General features: G+C 47.2%; 1 long non-coding RNA gene across 2 annotated transcripts in view; it reads right to left on the bottom strand.

Moving 5' to 3' along the window:
- The window catches only part of LOC114019843, a 43,989-nt gene that overhangs the window by 24,855 nt on the left and 2,239 nt on the right, over positions 1 to 16,895 (bottom strand). Inside the window, exon 2 of one of the 2 annotated variants that reach the window (XR_006288524.1) lies at positions 16,010 to 16,106. This is a non-coding gene — a long non-coding RNA (uncharacterized LOC114019843). The remainder of the gene's footprint in view (positions 1 to 16,009; positions 16,107 to 16,895) is intronic. The other variant, XR_006288519.1, reaches the window with a different exon arrangement.

Below are 16,895 nucleotides of genomic sequence, written 5' to 3'. Positions count from 1 at the left end.
CTACCAGGACCTCCTCCAGACCTGGAAACTGCTTTCAATGACCAGGTCTGTGGCGGCCACCGAGGGGGCAGATCTCCTTGCGGAGCCCCTGCTACACAACCCCCAGTTCCGCGTGCAGGTGGCGGAGTCCCCCTCGGTGCACCAGAGGTTGGTCCTGGCAGAAGTCACAAGAGTCGGAGACCTCCTGGACTATGACTGGGGAGACTGGCTGGATCCCCTGACGCTCGCTCAGCGCATGGGGCTCTCCAGACCTCATACTCCCTGGCGCGTACTTCAGGAGGTGAGGGCCGCTTTGCTGCCCAGTGCTCGGGTTTACCTCGACCGGGTCCTGCATGAGGGCACGCCCCGCCCACCCTCCACCCCAGGCCCACCGGACCTTTTCATTGGGCCTCTGCCCCAAGGATCCAACCGACGGCCTCCCCCCCTTCACCATGAGCTGGCTGCACGAGCTGCAGCCGGTCTGCTTCCAGACTGCGCCAAGGAAACATGTATACACGCTCGTGCTCCACACCCTTCACGTCCTCACCCTCATGTCCTGCCCCAACACAAAATAGCGGGACCTCCTGCCACCTCTAGAGGGTGAGGAGCCCCGGTGGGCTAGCCTATACTCCACCCTGGTCCTGAGGCCTGCCAGGGATATCAGTTGGCGGCTCCTTCATGGGGCCATGAGCACGGGCTTGTATTTGGCGCGGTTGACCCCTATCCCAGACACCTGGCCCTTTTGCGGTGTGAGGGAAACGCTGGCACACATTTACTTAGAGTGTGCCAGGTTGCAGCCCCTATTCCGGCTTGTCATAAATATAAAGGGAAGGGTAACCACCTTTCTGTATACAGTGCGATAAAATCCCTCCTGGCCAGAGGCAAAACCCTTTCACCTGTAAAGAGTTAAGAAGCTAAGGTAAGCTAGCTGGAACCTGGCCAAAAATGACCAATGAGAGGACAAGATACTTTCAAATCTGGAGTGGGGGGGAACAAAGGGTCTGTCTGTCTGGGTGATGCTTTTGCCGGGAACAGATCAGGAATGCAGCCTCAGAACTTCTGTTAAGTTAGTAAGTAATCTAGCTAGAAATGCGTTAGATTTCCTTTTGTTTAATGGCTGGTAAAATAAGCTGTGCTGGATGGAATGTATATTCCTGTTTTTGTGTCTTTTTGTAACTTAAGGTTTTGCCTAGAGGGATTCTCTGTTTTGAATCTTATTAACTTGTAAGGTATTTACCATCCTGATTTTACAGAGGTGATTTTTTTTACCTTTTCTTTAATTAAAATTCTTCTTTTAAGAACCTGATTGATTTTTCATTGTTCTTAAGATCCAAGGGTTTGGATCTGTGTTCACCTGTACAAATTGGTGAGGATTCTTATCAAGCCTTCCCCAGGAAAGGGGTTGTAGGGCTTGGGGGGATATTTTGTGGGAAGATGTCTCCAAGTGGGCTCTTTCCCTGTTCTTTGTTTAAAACGCTTGGTGGTGGCAGCATAGGGTTCAAGGAGAAGGCAAAGTTTGTACCTTGGGAAAGTTTTAACCTAAGCTGGTAAGAATAAGCTTTGGGGGTCTTTCATGCAGGTCCCCACACCTGTACCCTACAGTTCAGAGTGGGGAAGGAACCTTTACATGGCTCCTCTTAGACATTCTGTTAAGGTTTTGGTTGCACTTTTCCCCTCACCTTCTTATTTATGCACTCTCTATCCATGGTCCCACAAAGTCACGGGACATCCTGGTCAACCTCCTCCTGGCCCTGGCTAAAATGGCCATCTATAAAACCAGGGTGAGGAGGTTGGCCAATGGAGTCTCCTGTGACTGTGGGGCCTATTTCTGATCCTCTGTCCGTTCATGTGTCTGGGCAGAGTTCCTCTGGGCGGCTTCCACTGACTCCCTTGACGCCTTTGAGGAGCAGTGGGCGCTGTCCGGGGTTCTCTGCTCAGTGTCCCCGTCTGGTTCTCTTCATTTGACCCTTTGACCACACTCCTGTCCCTGTTATTTCATTAGTTGTCCCCCGTACTCATTTGGTTTCCAGGTCCTGTGGATCCCCCTCTTAGGCTGGGGGGGGGATCCTTTAGCAGTGTGCGGGCTTTGCCCGCCCACTTCCCGGATCCCAATAGGAACACTCTCCTGTAGCCCTCTGGCCTGACCCTGTCACAATAGTTAAGACCCAGGCAGACTGCAAAGTACTACAAAAGGATCTCTCAAAACTGGGTGACTGGGTAACAAAATGGCAGATGAAATTTAATGTTGATAAATGCAAAGTAATGCAGATTGGAAAGCATAATCCCAACTATATATATAAAATGATGGGGTCTAAATTAGCTGTTACCACTCAAGAAAGAGATCTTGGAGTCATTGTGGATAGTTCTCTGTAAACATCCACTTAATGTGCAGCAGCAGTCAAAAAGGTGAACAGAATGCTGAGAATAATTAAGAAAGGGATAGATAATAGAACAGAAAACATCATGGTGCCTCTCTATAAATCCATGGTATGCCTAGTCTTGAATACTGTGTGCAGATGTTGTCGCCTCCTCTCAAAAAAGATATATTGGAATTGAAAAAGGTTCAGAAAAGGGCAACAAAAATGATTAGGGGTATGGAACGGCTTCCATATGAGGAGAGATTAATAAGACTGGGACTTTTCAGTTTGGAAAAGAGATGGCTAAGGGGAGATATGATTGAGGTCTATAAAATCATCACTGGTGTAGAGAAAGTAGATAAAGAAGTGTTGTTTACTACTTCTCGTAACACAAGAACTAGGGCTCACCAAATGAAATTATTAGGCAGTAGGTTTAAAAGAAATAGAAGGAAGTATTTCTTCACACAACGCACAGTCAACCTGTGGAATTCCTTGCCAGAGGATGTTGTGAAGGCCAAGACTATAACAGGGTTCAAAAAAAAACTAGATAAATTCATGGAGGATAGGTCCTTCAACAGCTATTAGGCAGGATGGGCAGGGATGGTGTCCATAGCCTCTTGTTTGCCGGAAGCTGGGAATGGACGACGGGGATGGATCACTTGATGATTACCTGTTCTGTTCATTCCCTATGGGGCACCTGGCACTGGCCACTGTCGGAAGACAGGATACTGGGCTAGATGGAACTTTGGTCTGACCCAGTAGGACCATTCTTATATGGTAGCCATGTTGATCCCAGCATATTAGAGAGACACAGTGGGGGAGGTAATATATTTTATTGGACAAGCTTTTGAGCTTGTCTCTCTCACCAATAGAAGTGTGTCCAATAAAAGATATTATTTTCTCCCTCCTTCTCCAGCAGGAAATGAAGCAGAAAGCCCTGCTAATGCAAATATAAAATTTAAGTCAATGTCCATAGCAACCCATGACACATTCCTTGGCCTACAAATTTCAATATATAAAAAGCATATCAGTGTTACAGGTTGCAATCTGAATCATGAGCACCGCAGCTAGTCATCCTCTGCTATCATGGTAACCCAGTTCTTTGCTTCTCTTCAGCTGAGAAGCAGGTATTCTAGAGAAAGACATTTAGAGGTTCAAGAAGGTTAGCACGTGAAGGACAATGCAAGCAGAGCAATAAATCTAAATATAAACCAGTTGATGATACCAGAAAGGAAAGAATATGAGCTGTTTCCACACACTGGGAAGAAAGACAGAAAAGATATGCTGCACAGGTATCTGCTATACACTACCAAAGGAAGTAATCAAATGATTGGAAAAGCTAAATCAGCTACATAGGATGGCGAGAAAAATAATCTTTGCTGAGAAATGTGATAGTTAGAATAGAATACTGGCTTTAGGACACTTTCTAATATTGTCTCATAAAAGTAGATTAAATATTAGGGCAAGAATGAACAGCTTGCTTCGCTAAACAGCTTGCTACTATGTTGACGTGCAGTTTAAGCAAATTTCTTCATCTCAGCCTGCAATACAAGTACCACTAAAAGAACAGGAGGACTTGTGGCACCTTAGAGACTAACAAATTTATTTGAGCATAAGCTTTCATGAGCTACAGCTCACTTCATCAGATGCATACTGTGGAAACTGCAGAAGACATTAATGTCTTCTGCAGTTTCCACAGTATGCATCCGTCTTCTGCAGTTTCCACATATGCATCCGATGAAGTGAGCTGTAGCTCACGAAAGCTTATGCTCAAATAAATTGGTTAGTCTCTAAGGTGCCACAAGTACTCCTTTTCTTTTTGCGAATACAGACTAACATGGCTGTTACTCTGAAAAAAGTACCACTAGCCAACTCATGGCCCAGCAGACACAATGCATTGACATGCTTGGCTAGATAGCTAAATCTTTGTTTGCATTAAGACAGAACCTAGAGGCCAATCAAGAACAGAGCCCCATCGTGCTGGGCACTGTTACAGAGTTACAGAGCATCTGCCCTGAAGAGCTCACAATCTAAGTGTTGTAGATAGGACAGTGTGTCTAGGAATACAACATGCAGTCAGAGTGAACGATGTGATGGTTTGTGTTAGCACCATGATTTTGATTTTTTAGGGGGAGGGAATTAGCTAAGCAGAAAGACAACGGGAGAGAAAAAGGAGGCGACCTTAGAGGAGAGGGGTGGCTGAGGAAGAGACAGTGAGGCAGGGTGTGGAAGTCGAAGCCAGTCACCACAGTGGAGAACTATAGAATCATAGAAGATTAGGGTTGGAAGAGACCTCAAGAGGTCAACTAGTCCAATCCCCTGCTCAAAGCTAAATCATCCTAGTCAGGGCTTTGTCAAGCTGGGCCTAGAAAAACCTCTAAAGATGGAGATTCCACCACCTCCCTAGGTAACCCATTCCTGTGCTTCACCACCCTCCTAGTGAAATAGTTTTTCCTAATATCCAATCTAGACCTCCCCCACTGCAACTTGAGACCATTGCTTCTTGTTCTGTCGTCTGCCACCACTGAGAACAACCTAGCTTCATCCTCTTTGGAACCCCCCTTCAGGTAGTTGAAGGCTGCTATCAAATCCCCCCTCACTCTTCTCTTCTCCAGACTAAACAACCCCAGTTCTCTCAGCCTCTCCTCCTAAATCATGTGCCCCCGCCCCCTAATCATTTTTGTTGCCCTCCACTGGACTCTCTCCAATTTGTCCACATCCTTTCTGTAGAAGGGGGCCAAAACTGGACGCAATACTCTAGATGTGGCCTCACCAGTGCCGAATAGAGGGAAATAATCACTTCCCTCGATCTGCTGGCAATGCATCCAGAGTCAAAGCTGTAAAAACTGCCTCATGATGTCATCAGTGTCAGACAGCGACTGTTGTGGCTGCTCCTTTGTTTGTTGCCAGCTGAGTCTCTGGGAGGCTGTGCTCAGAAGTTCCATCCTTCAAGTCCACACAATAGGGTGAGGCCACAGAGTCTGGCACCCAGTGTGTGTGTGTTTGTGGTGCATGTCACCAGCCTCGTTCTGGGGCCTTGCAGAGATAACCTTGCTTGGTCTTATCTCTCTCTCCCCCCTCCAATGCCAGTTTACCTGCTGCAGCACCTTTTGTTTGCTGTTGGCTTTGTTTTCTTGCAGTGAAATGCTCCTGTCTTTAAACCTTCCTATTCTGCAGAACGTGTGCCTTTTTATTCTCCCCCTCATTTGCCAGCTTGGATCCAACCACATAGCACAAGCTAGACAGCGTTCATACTGGTACTGGTAGTCTATGCACTGGGGGAGGGCGGGGGGTGGGAGAGAAAAGGGAATTGTGGGGGAAACTGCTGGGCTGGGGACCTGTTACTTGTGCTGTGTAGTCAGGAGGAAGAATGCCAAAGGGAGGACGGTAACATGGCAGAGCATGTGGAGAGCTAGACATTTTTGCCTTAAAGTGAAGCGGTATCTGCTCCTGTACAAACACATACAGCAGCATCTATAAGAACCTGGAAGTTTCTTCCCCAACCCAGCCATATCCAATCCCAGAGACGCATTTGCATAACATGAAGGGACTTAGTGGGTTCTGATGGTCTGTTGCATGTGGATGTCTCCAACTCCTAAAGTAGCTCACTCACCACCTCCAGTGGTGAGCCTACAGCCATCTCAGGCCCTATGAAGGAATCTGGCAATTTTAGCCACACCTCTCCCAGCTCTCAAAGGCCACCACTGCCTTCCTTCTTCACCTTCACAATACCAGATGCTTTGTCGCTCTCCAACAGCATATCTAGCTGGATAGATGGGAAGTTGTCAAGGCTGATTCCTCACTCTGACACTTCGAATGCAGAAGGTGGGGGCCCACAAGGATTCTAAAAATTAATACTGGTCACTCCAGGCTTATATTAAACTCCCAAGGTCACAGTTTCTCTCTGACCTTGGATGGGTAGATGCTGCCACCACCCAAGTTCAGAAAAACCCCTTTTGGAACCCAGGAAGGCGCACTTGGGAATTCCTTCCGATGGGGTACCCTCAAGCCCTTTCACCCCCCTCCGGGGAAGAGCTGAGAAAGAAAACCAAGGAAATTAGCTGTTGTCACCAGCTAATTAAACAACATATGTACAAACCTTTTAGGACACAAAAATCCAATCCTGTTCTTAAAAAAAGGTAAATTTTATTAAAAACAAAAAAGAAATAAAATACATTTGGAACTTAGGCTTTTGGCTAAATTTAAAAAAAAAACCATTACAAGGATTAAGCACCAAGAATAGCTCTCTTGAGGTTCAGTTTAAAGGTTACAAGCAAAACAAAAGCACCTGGGATTAGCATTTTTTCAGCAAAGCCCTAAACCTGTAAGTCTTTCATCTCTTGCTATGTTATCTTTGACAGATACCAGGCAATGCCTTCCACCTGAACATAAGAATGGCCACACTGGGTCACACCAATGGTCAATGTAGCCCAGTATCCTTGCTTCCGACAGTGGCCCATGCCAGATATTTCAGAGGAAATGAACAGAACAGGGCAATTTATCAAGTGAACTATCCCCTGTCGTCTAGTCCCAGCTTCTAGAAGTCAGAGGCTTAGGGATGCCTAAAGAATGGGACTAATAGCCATTGATGGACCTGTCCTTTGTGAACTTTTCTAATTCTGTTTTGAACCCAGTTATACTTCTGGCCTGCACAACGTCCCCTGGCAAGGAGTTCCATAGGCTGATTGTGTGTTGTGTGATGTACTTCCTTATGTTTGTTTTAAACTTTCTATGAATTCCATTGGGTGACCCCTGGTTTTTGTGTTATATTAAGGGTTAAATAAAACTTCCTTATTCACTTTCTCCACATCATTCATGATTTTATAGACCTCTATCATATTCCCCCCTTAGTCATCTCTTTTCTAAATTGAACAGTGCCAGTCTTTTTAATCTCTCCTCATATGGAGCCGTTCCATACTCCTAATCATTTTTGTTGCCCTTTCCTGTACCTTTTCCAGTTCCAGTATATCTTTTTTGAGATCCACAATGACTCCAAGATCTCTTTCTTGAGTGGTAACAGCTAATTTAGACTGCATCAATTAAGCTGTGTAGTGCTACCACCTCAGTTTATATGGCAAAGAAGGCTTTAATGTCAGGGGCTAGCTGGCAGCCAATGTGCTCTTATGACTTGTGTTCCCTCTAAGCTGTGCACTGGGGCAGCTGCCCAGGACTGACTGAAGTGTTGTGCAGTTGATTCACAGAGCCACTCACATCCAGTCAGCAGTGTGTATTCAGGTGCCCCTCCCTGCGCTACTTCACCTTGCTCCTGCCCTCTGCCTTGGAACCCCTGCTGCTCCTGGGACACTCCTGCTGGCTGTGCAGAGCTGGGGGGGAGGGGGAGTGCACTGATGTCAGCGTGTCCCCCCCCCGTACCCCCCTGCTCCTGAACGTCAGCAGGGGAGATGGGACAGCCTGGCTCAGGAGGACTCTGAGCAGGACAGGGTCTGAGGTCTGAACGCTGGGCCAGTGGGTGCCTTTACCTTAAAGAGACAGCACACTGTCTCTCAGAGACTTCCCCAGCACACACAATGTGTCTCTCTGTCTGTCTGTCTGCGTGTGTGTCTCTCTCTCTCTCTCTCTCTCTCACACACACACACACACAGTCTTTCACACTCACCTCCCAACACATACTTGTGTTATTGTTCTTTGTTGTTACTTCTTGGTACTTCCTACAATGCACATATTTTCTCTGTAATTTTATTCTTTCAAAGTGTATTATTTTAGTGTTTTGACTGGTCTATGCATTTCATAATTTTTATTTCTCTCTTACACTTAAATTTAATTCTTTGATTAGTGAGTTCTCAAATGCCTAACCTGTCCTGGTTGGAGTAATTATCCCTATAGTAACTTTTAAAAAATATATATCTAGGTTTTTTGTTTCTACTGGTGGCGCACATCCGCACATACCTCGGTGCACATAACAAAATTTATTCCGCACATAGATGGAAAAAATTAGAGGGAACATTGCTTATGACTGTCAAAGAATTGTATAGATCTGAGACTGGATCAAAGATCAATCATCAGAAGAAAATGGTCACAGCTTGCAACTTGGGCTCACCAGGCTATTTATACAGGTAGCTTCTAGCCAATGCTTGTGCAGTTGAATGCAGAAAAGAAATCAGACAGGACCCCTGAACGCTCACTGCTGAGTACTGTAGAATGTGCTAACATGACAGTTATCTCCATCCACACTGACACTCAAATGATTGAAGTGTTACAACATAGATTCAGATTTTTAACCAGTAAAAACCACATAGCACAACTGACAGCCATAAGCATAAGAACATAAGAATGGCCCTACTGGGTCAGCCCAAAGGTCCATCTAGCCCAGTATCCTGTCTTCTGACAGTGGCCAGTGCCAGGTGCCCCAGAGGGAATGAACAGAACAGTTAATCCTCAAGTGATCCACCCCCTGTTGCTCATTCCCAGCTTCTGGCAAACAGAGGCTAGGGACACCATTCCTGCCCAATAGTCATTGATAGACCTATCTTCCATGAATTTATCTAGTTCTTTTTTGAACCCTGTTATGGTCTTGGCCTTCACAACATCCTCTGGCAAGGAGTTCCACAGGGTGACTGTGCACTGTGTGAAGAAATACTTCCTTTTATTTGTTTTAAACCTGCTGCCTGTTAATTTCATTTGCTGACCCCTAGTTCTTGTGTTATGAGAAGTAGTAAACAACACTTCCTTATCTATATACTCCACACCAGTCATGATTTTATAGACCTCAATCATATCTCCCCTTAGCAATCTCTTTTCCAAGCTGAAAAGTCCCAGTTTATTAATCTCTCCTCACATGGAAGCCGTTCCATACCCCTAATAATTTTTGTTGCCCTTTTCTGATCCTTTTCCAATTCCAATATATCTTTTTTGAGATGGGGCAACAACATCTGCACACAGTATTCAAGATGTGGGCGTACCATGTTCCTCAGACGTTCTTGTCAACTGCTGGAAATGGCCCACCTTAATTATCACTACAAAAGGTTTTTCCCCTCCCGCTCTCCTGCTGGTATTACCTCACTTTACCTGATCACTCTTGTTACAGTGTGTATGGTAACACCCATTGTTTCATATTCTCTGTGTATATAAATCTCCCCACTGTATTTTCCACTGAATACATCCGATGAAGTGAGCTGTAGCTCATGAAAGCTTATGCTCAAATAAATGTGTTAGTCTCTAAGGTGCCACAAGTCCTTTTCTTTTTGCGGATACAGACTAACATGGCTGCTACTCTGAAACATGGATTTATAGAGAGGCACCATGATGTTTTCTGTTCTATTATCTATCCCTTTCTTAATTATTCTCAGCATTCTGTTCGCTTTTTTGACTGCCGCTGCACGTAAGTGGATGTTTTCAGAGAACTATCCATAATGACTCCAAGATCTCTTTCTTGAATGGTAACAGCCAATTTAGACCCCGTCATTTTATATGTATAGTTGGGATTATGCTTTCCAATGTGCAATATTTTGCATTTATCAACATTAAATTTCATGTGCCATTTTGTTGCCCAGTCACCCAGTTTTGAGAGATCCTTTTGTAGCTCTTTGCAGTGTGCCTGGGTCTTAACTATATTTAGTAATTTTGTATCATCTGCAAATTTTGCCACCTCACTGTTTACCCCTTTTTCCAGATCATTTATGAATATGTTGAATAGGACTGGTCCCAGAAAAGACTTCTGGAGGACACCACTATTTACCTCTCTCCATTCTGAAAACTGACCATTTATACCTACCCTTTGTTTCCTATCTTTTAACCAGTTATCAGACCTTGAGAGCACCTTCCCTCTTATCCTGTGGCAGCTTACTTCGTGTAAGAGCCTTTGGTGAGGGACCTTGTCAAAGTCTTTTTGAAAATCTAAGTACACTACATCCACTGGATCCCCTTGGTCCACATGCTTGTTGACCCCCTCAAAGAATTCCAGTAGATTGGTGAGGCATGATTTCCCTTTACTAGAACCATGTTGACTCTTCCTCAACAAATTATGTCCAGCTATATGTCTGACAATATTGTTCTTTATTATAGCTTCAACCAGTTTGCCTGGTACTGAAGTCAGGCTTACAGGACTGTAATTGCTGGGATCACCTCTGGAGCCCTTTTTAAAAATTGGTGTCATATTAGCTATCCTCCAGTCATCTGGTACAGAAGCTGATTTAAATGATAGGTTACAGACTACAGTTAGTAGTTCTGCATTTTCACATTTGAGAACCTTCAGAACTCTTGGGTGAATACCATCTGGTCCTGGTGATTTATTGCTGTATAATTTATCAGTTTGTCCCAAAACCTCCTCTAATGATACCTCAGTCTGGGACAGTTCCTCAGACCTAAAAAGAATGGCTCAGGTTTGGGAATCTCCCTAACATCCTCAGCCGTGACGACAGATGCAAAGAATACATTTAGCCTCGATCATCCAGTGGCTCCACTGGTTGTTTAGCAGGCTTCCTACTTCTGAAAATTGCTATTACTTTTGAGTCTTTGGCTAACCGTTCCTCAAATTATTTTTTGGCCTTCCTAATTGTATTTTTACACTTCATTTACCAGCGTTTATGCTCCTTTCTATTTTCCTCACTAGGATTTAACTTTCACTTTTTAAAAGATACCTTTTTGCCTCTCACTGCTTCTTTTACTTTGTTGTTTAGCCACGGTGGCTCTTTTTTGGTTCTCTTTTACTATGTTTTTTAATTTGGGGTATATATTTAAGTTGAGCCTCTATTATGGTGTCTTTAAAAAGTTTCCACACAGCTTGCAGAGATTTCATTTATGTAGTTCCCCCTTCTGAAATTAAATGCTACAGTGTTGGGCCACTGTGGTGTTTTTGCTGCCACATAAGACTGTGGGCTTAGGCATGTAGATGTGGGATGCATTACACCTGTACGACAGAGAAAAACAACAAACTTCTATCATGTATAGAATCATAGAATATCAGGGTTGGAAGGGACCTCAGGAGGTCATCTAGTCTAACCCCCTGCTCAAAGCAGGACCAATCCCCGACTAAATCATCCCAGCCAGGGCTTTATCAAGCCTGACCTTAAAAACCTCTAAGGAAGGAGATTCCATCACCTCCCTAGGTAACCCAATTCCAGTGCTTCACCACCTCCTAGTGAAAAAGTTTTTCCTAATATCCAACCTAAACCGCCCCCACTGCAACTTGAGACCATTACTCCTTGTTCTGTCATCTGCTACCACTGAGAACAGTCTAGATCCATCCTCTTTGGAACCCCCTTTCAGGTAGTTGAAAGCAGCTATCAAATCCCCCCTCGTTTGTCTCTTCTGCAGAGTAAACAATCTGCAGTTCCCAGTTCTTAGACATCTTAACTGAGTGCTCAGCAACCTTATTGCGGGACAGTATTGAGAAGGAGCTCTTGATGTAGGAAAAAAAATACCAATGGGTACAATGCACAGACAACACTTGAGCAGCAACTCCATTTCTCGCTCTCTTACAACCCAAGCAGTCGGGATCTCACTGTACTCCCTAGGGTGCCTCCTGCAGGGAAAGGGTGAGATTACTTCTGCAGTCTTCAGTAGGATACATCATGAGCAGGGAATTGTTGATGTATTTAAATAAAGGGAATTGACAGCCTAATCAGTTTGGTAATTAATGTCCTTGTTAATTTGGGTTGTTTGAATTGCCTCATGAATATTCATGAATCCTGTAATTTATTTCTATATTTGACAGTTCAACCCTGAAGGTGACATTTCTCCCTCTGTGCCAGGGCCCACCAACTGAGTTAGGATCTTAGGGGGCACAAATCTTATCTCTGTGCAGAGGGGCTTGAGCCAGGTACTCCTGCCTACCCTCCTTACTGTGCTTCAGGCCAGACACACATCCCCCGCCCCTGCTATACCAGACTGGGGACTCTCCCCTCCCCTGCCAAGGAAGGGACGAAATTGAAAGTCAGTTGCAGGGGGCGGGCTGTCACAAGCTGAGCAGCTGGATTTCCCTATGAAAATGCTTTGTGCCAGACAAATTCGTTTTTTTAAATGCTGACTAAAGGATTGGGGAGGAAAATAGCTAATTCTGGTTTATTCTATACCAGTTTTTATACCGCTCTCATCACTCCTGAGCACCTTCCAGTAGTGCACTAAGGGACGTGACTAACATCTGTCACGTTTGATTCATTCTCTCTCATGCTCTCCCCAGGGGGAGAGGAAACAAAAGAAACATTAGAATAAGTTTCCCTTTATTACTCCAGAGTATGACACATCTTTTCTGAGCCAGCTCTTGACCATTGTTTCCAGGGCTTTGTTGACCCTCCTTGAAACTCCTACCTGTACTGTCTCTTTCCCTTGCTCTACAAGTGTATAAGTGGGCTGTATAAATAGGGGCATTGCCAGCAGATCGGGGGACGTGATCATTCCCCTCTATTCGACATTAGCCTGAAGAAGGGCTAACCAAAGGTACTATACTCCAGTCAGACTTGCTGGGGAAATCAGTGAGGTGCAGAGGGACTGCAAACATAAACCCACTGGTCTGCTAGGAGAGAGACAGTGGAAGTGGAAGCTTGGACATATGACCAGGGAGGAATATAAAAAAATTGCTCAGGCACGCAGGAGTGAAATCAGAAAGGCCAAATCGCAATTGGAGTTGCAACTAGCAAGAGATGTTAAGAGTAACAAGAAGAGTTTCTACAGGTATGTTAACAACAGGAAGGTCAGGGAAAGTGTGGGCCCCTTACTGAATGAGGGAGGCAACCTAGTGACAGAGGATGTGAAAAAAGCTAATGTACTCAATGCTTTTTTTGCCTCTGTCTTCATGAACAAGGTCAGCTCCCAGACTACTGCACTGGGCAGCACAGTATGGGGAGGAGGTGACCAGCCCTCTGTGGAGAAAGAAGTGGTTGAGGACTACTTAGAAAAGCTGGACAAGCAAAAGTCCATGGGGCCAGATGCGCTGCATCAGAGGGTGCTAAAGGAGTTGACAGATGTGATTGCAGAGCCATGGGCCATTATCTCTGAAAACTCATGGCAATCGGGGGAAGTCCCAGACGACTGGAAAAAGGCTAATGTAGTGCCCATCTTTAAAAAAGGGAAGGAGGAGGATCCGGGGAACTACAGGCCAGTCAGTCTCACCTCAGTCCCTGGAAAAATCATGGAGCAGGTCCTCAAGGAATCAATTCTGAAGCACTTAGAGGAGAGGAAAGTGATCAGGAACAGTCAGCATGCATTCACCAAGGTCAAGTCATGCCTGACTAATCTAATTGCCTTCTATGACAAGATAACTGGCTCTGTGGATGAGAGGAACGCAGTGGACGTTTGTGATGGGTTGGATCACAGAAACCCCCTTAGGGCTGCCAACTGATGTGCCAAGACTACTTCTGCCCCTGCTTTCCCTGCCAACTTGGGACTCCAGAGCCCTGCCTGGTTGTGCCAGACATGCTTGCCCACCACAAACACTGACCCAGTTCTGAACCACATCCCACAAACTGCAAGCTTAACTGAAAGCAGCTTAAGAAGTGTTCCTGTCTTTAACACTCAGATGCCCAACTCCCAATGAGGTCCAAACCCCAAATAATTCTGTTTTACCCTGTATAAAGCTTATTGTATAAAGAAATTGTTCACCCTCTATAACACTGATAGAGAGATATGTTACATGGCATGTGTAGCATAAAACATATTCTGGTTATGTCATATACACATTCATAAGCATATTGCCATAAAACAGGGGTCTCAAACTCAAATGACCACGACGGCCACCTGAGGACTAGTACATTGGCCCGAGGGCCGCATCAGTGATCTCCCCGGCTGCCTCGGCCCCGACCCCACTCCACCCCTTCCCTGAGGCCCTGCCCCTGCCCCACCTCTTCCAACCCCTTCCCCAAAATCCCCACCCCAACTCTTCCCCCTCCCTGCCCCCAGGGGGTGCAGGATGCAGCAGGAGGCTCAGGGTGCAGGAGGGGTGCAGGGTGCAGCAGGGGGCTCAGGGCAGGGGGTTGGGGTGCAAGAGGGGTGCTGGGTGCGGCAGGGAGTTCAGCTGCAGGAGGGGTGCGGGCTCCGTCCTGGCACGCACCAGCACGATCTGGGAAGCGGCCAGAACCTGGGGGGGGGGGGGGGGGGGCGCTACAGGGGTCTGTGTGTTGCCCTGGCTGTGCCTCCAGGTACCGCCCCCGCAGCTCCCATTGGCTGGGAGCGGGGAACAGTGGCCAATGGGAGCTTTGGGGGAGGTACCTGGAGGCGCGGCCAGGGCAACACACAGACCCCTGTGCTCTCCCTCCCCCAGGTCCCGGCAGCTTCCCGGAGCGAGACAGGGGCAGGGCAAGCAGGTGGGGAGCCTGCCCTGCCCCCGATGTGCACCAGGCTGGGCCGGAGCTGTTCTAGGTATACGCTGGGGGGGCCGCAGGGAGCTGGCGGGCCACAGAAAATAACCCCGCGGGCCACGTGTTTGAGACCCCTGCCATAAAGCATTATGGGGTGCAATGTCACAGTGTTATTCCTTGACTTTAGCAAAGCTTTTGTTACGGTCTCTCACAGTACTCTTGCCAGCAAGTTAAAGAAGTATGGGCTGGATGAATGGAGTATAACAGGGATCGGCAACCTTGGGCATGCAGCCCACCAGGGTAAGCCCCCTGGCGGGCCAGGACGGTTTGTTTACCTGCAGCATCCACAAGTTGGGCCGATTGTAGCTCCCACTGGCTGCGGTTCACTGCTCCAGGCCAATGGGGGCTGCGGGAAACAGCACGGACCGAGGGATGTGCTGGCCGCCGCTTCCCGCAGCCCCCATTGGCCTGGAACAGCGAACCGCAGCCAGTAAGAGATGCGATCGGCCGAATGTGTGGACGCAGCAGGTAAACAAACCAGACCAGCCCACCGTGGGCTTACCCTGGCTGGCCGTATGCCAAAGGTTGCCGATCCCTGGACTATAAGGTGGATAGAAAGCTGGCTAGATCATCAGGCTTAATGGATCGTGATCAATGGCTCCATGTCTAGTTGGCAGCTGGTATCAAGCGGAGTGCCCCAAGGGTCGGTCCTGGGGTCGGTTTTGTTCAATATCTTCATTAATGATCTGGAGGATGGTGTGGATTGCACTCTCAGCAAGTTTGCAGATGACACTAAACTGGGAGGAGCGGTAGATACACTGGAGAGTAGAGATAGGATACAGAGGGACCTAGACAAATTAGAGGATGGGGCCAAAAGAAATCTGGTGAGGTTCAACAAGGACAAGTGCAGAGTCCTGCACTTAGGACGGAAGAATCCATGCAATGCTACAGACTAGGGACCGAGGGGCTAGGCAGCAGTTCTGCAGAAAAGGACCTAGGGGTTACAGTGGACGAGAAGCTGGATAGGAGTCAACAATGTGTCCTTGTTGCCAAAAAGGCTAACAGAATTTTGGGCTGTATAAGTAGGAGCATTGCCAGCAGATCGAGGGATGTGATCATTCCCCTCTATTCGGCATTGGTGAGGCCTCATCTGGAATACTGTGTCCAGTTTGGGGCCCCATACTTCAAGAAGGATGTGGAAAAATTGGAAAGAATCCAGTGGAGGACGATAAACCCTCTGCACCTCACTGATTTCCCCAGCAAGTCTGACTGGAGTATAGCACCTGTGGTTAGCCCTTCTTCAAGTGCCACGACGTTTACCAGTTACCAACCAGACCTCACAAAGGAAGATACATTTATTCTTAAAGGTAAAAGCATGGCAGAGAAAACATAAAAATCAATAAATGCATACTAAGAGCTTACCAGAGGTTACTCACCAGCAGTCTGATAGGGCTCTAGCAATCCAAAGTTCTTCCAGCCCTTCCACAAGTGTTGGAGCCCTTGAAGTCCTGCCTGTTTGCTGAATCAAAAGAAAGCCTTATGTCAGTTCAAGCTCATCTTTTTATACCGGGGTGGCCAAACTTACTGACCCTCTGTGCTGCATATGACAGTCTTCAGAAGTTAGAGAGCCAGGGGGTGCCTGCCAGGGTCTTGGGGCTTCAGCCCTGCTGGGAGGCGCCTGCTAGGGTCTGAGACTTCAGCCTCGCGAAGGGCTGGTGGGATTAGGGGCTTTTGCTGTGCAGGGTGTGTGTGTCTTGGGGCTTCTGTCCAGTGGGGTGGGGGTCTCGGTGCTTCAGCAGGTGCCTGCTTGGGCTCAGGGCTTCAGCCCCACTCCTGCTGAAGCGCCGAGCCCTGGCAGGTCATCACATAGAGATAAGCTCCGAGACGCCCCTACACCCTGCTGGGCAGAAGCCAGAGGCCATGCGCGAGGGGGACACATGGGTCATGTGCCCCCCCACCCCAATATTTACCACATTTGCTGGTCCCATTCAGTCACATGGTGCCACCGGACCCCCTTCCTGCACTGCAGCTGCTGGAGCCAGCAAGCTAGGAGCTGTGGCTATGGGTAGAGGCAGCATCAAATAGCTGGGAGAACCACTGCTTTTGCTGCTGACTCTCCACACAGAGCTAACAGCTGGGAGCTGCAGGAAGGGTGTGTGCGCCTGGGGGGGAGGGAAGGGAGGGGAGGGGGCATGACTCAAGCTGTTGGGGGAGGGGGCCTAAACCTTTAAATTGTGCCCCCCCCCTTTCAGCAGACACCAGCCGTCTCCAAGCCCCTAGCCATACCACTCTGCCTCAGAGCAGGAGC

Source organism: Chelonia mydas, chromosome 1 (genome assembly GCF_015237465.2).
Source record: "Chelonia mydas isolate rCheMyd1 chromosome 1, rCheMyd1.pri.v2, whole genome shotgun sequence".
Taxonomy (NCBI): Eukaryota; Metazoa; Chordata; order Testudines; family Cheloniidae; genus Chelonia; species Chelonia mydas.
This window is presented reverse-complemented; position numbering and strand designations above follow the sequence as displayed.